This window comes from Tupaia chinensis, unplaced genomic scaffold, assembly GCF_000334495.1.
Source record: "Tupaia chinensis unplaced genomic scaffold, TupChi_1.0 Scaffold000115_1, whole genome shotgun sequence".
Taxonomy (NCBI): Eukaryota; Metazoa; Chordata; class Mammalia; order Scandentia; family Tupaiidae; genus Tupaia; species Tupaia belangeri.
In genome coordinates this window covers 434,878-437,119 of record NW_006159579.1, presented here as the reverse complement: position 1 = coordinate 437,119, position 2,242 = coordinate 434,878, and positions in this window count along the sequence as shown.

Below are 2,242 nucleotides of genomic sequence, written 5' to 3'. Positions count from 1 at the left end.
CAGAGATGAGGTTTGGTCAAGTCCCTGTCAGAAAGGTGAAATACCTTTTCCAAAGTCAAAAGGAGAAGAAGTGGAGGCGGGCTGTGGAGCCCCAGCAGGTGCTCTCAGCCTGCTTGGGGGCATGGGGAGACTCACTCTGTCTTCGTCAAGGGGAGAGTGGCGCTGAATGGAGAAGAGTTGGAGACAGTGGCTCTACACCGAGCCTTTGTCAGTGAGAGGCAGCAGGAAGGCCGGTTGCTTTCTCACCACCACCCACAGCATGCTAGGCAGCTCATGCTTCTAGAAAAACCTGCCCTGGGATCCATCGTGAAATGCTTTCTGGATGTGAGCGAGCAGGTGACAAATCTCTTACCGTGTGGGCAGCTGTGTCCGCCAGCAGAGGCCCCACGATGCCAGTGAAGTGAGTTCTCCAGCCTCTTCACAGCTTCTCTGGATTCTGACTTCCTGGACCGTGAATGTCTTACCCTTTGCTGCCCCAGCTTCTTGGGGGCCCCAGGAGAGCACAGGGAGCTGTGGGCTCCTCCCCGAAAGTGGCCCGCATGGGGTTGGGTTCTGTGCTAACATTTACTCACTTAGTCATCCAGGAGCGGGAAGGAGGGGATGCAGAGCTCAGCCCCCCCTAAGAGGGGGAGAGCGAGGACACTGCCGACAGGAGGGTCACCGCAGCTCTTCCCCTCCACACCCCACACCCCACCTGGCCTCTGCACTGTCAGCATCTGCTGCTTCTGGGGGAGGCCATCTGGGTGTCCTCCCTCCCAGCATGGGCCCGGCCTCTACTCTGTCCATTCACTCCCCCTCCAGAGCCTTCCAGCAAACCGTGTCCAAGGAATCCAAGTCGTGGACTGAGGGGGACTGGCAGGGCAGTGAGTGCCACTTCTGCCCTGCCTCTCCGAGACCGGCACCATGGCTCTGCCTCCAGAAAAAGGTGGGTGATGGCATCACCAAGGCGACCAGTGATTAGACGGGCCTGGGAATCACAGTGAAGCCGATCGTTCAGACAGGTCCAGATCGAGGTTTTACCTCTGCTGTCATTGAAGCCATTAAGGGACTACCCAGAGACAGAGAGACACAGAGAAACGTCAGCATGGTGGGAATATCACTTTCAGTGAAATCGTCAACATTGGCAGACTCACCTTTAGCCAGAGATTAGGAACATTAAAGAGATCCCAGGGGACCCGCAGATGGCGTAATAACTATGTCATTGGACTCCCATGTAGTCGACTGTGGTTCGAGTCCCAGACCCGGTAGCTTAAACTCATGCTGGGCACATGTGTGTGCGTGCCCAAGATCCCGAGAGGAGAATGGAGGAGAAGGGATTGTGGCATGGCCATCCTCCCGGAGGGGAGGAGGGTGATTTCTCCCTTTCTGTCCCTCTCTGTTTCTCTGGCAAGTGCATGCGCCCTATACCAAAAACCTCTCTCAAAAAAAAAAAAGAAAGAAAAACAGAAAAGAAAAGAAAAGAAAAATCCCGGGGACTGTCTAGTCTGTGTGCTGCAGGGTTCACTCAGGGTGCCACCCTGGTGACATCACAGATGGCATCTACAGTAGTGCAATGTGACCCGGCCAGCTAAGGGCTGCAGAGTGGGGACTGGACAGCGATGCAGCAGTGGGTGATAATGTGCCCGTGGGCCAGGCCTAGCTGGAGCTGGGGTGGATTGTGGCATGAAGACCCTGTGGAGGGTGCTCTCTCTCGTATGGAAGAAAGAAATAGGCCTAAAACCAACCAACCAAACAAACAAAAAAACTACAAAGAAAAATAGAAATCATCCAATATGTAGTGAAAAGCATAGGTAAGTATTCATTTGCGGTTTTGACAAATGCATACACCTGGGTAACCCAGCCCATCAAGACTCAGAATTTCAACATCACCCCAAAAAGCACCCTTATTCTCCTTCCCAGCCAGTTCCCCCAGAAGCCCCACCCTAAGGGTAAGCTTCTGATCTTTTTCTACTTTGGATTAATTTTGTCTATTCTGGGACTTCATATAAATAGAACCCGACAATTCCACTCCCAGAGAAACAAAAACATATATTCACAAACAGACTTGTACAAAAATGTTCATAGAAACAGTATTCATTATAGCCCCAAGCAGGACACAGCCCAAGCGTCTATCGACAGGAAGGAAAATGAATGAACACATCAGGGTGTATTTGTATGACTGAACACTGTGCATCTGTAAAAAGAATGAACTACCGGGGCCAGGTAGGTGGTGTGGTGGTTAGAACTTGAACTAGTCCCAGAC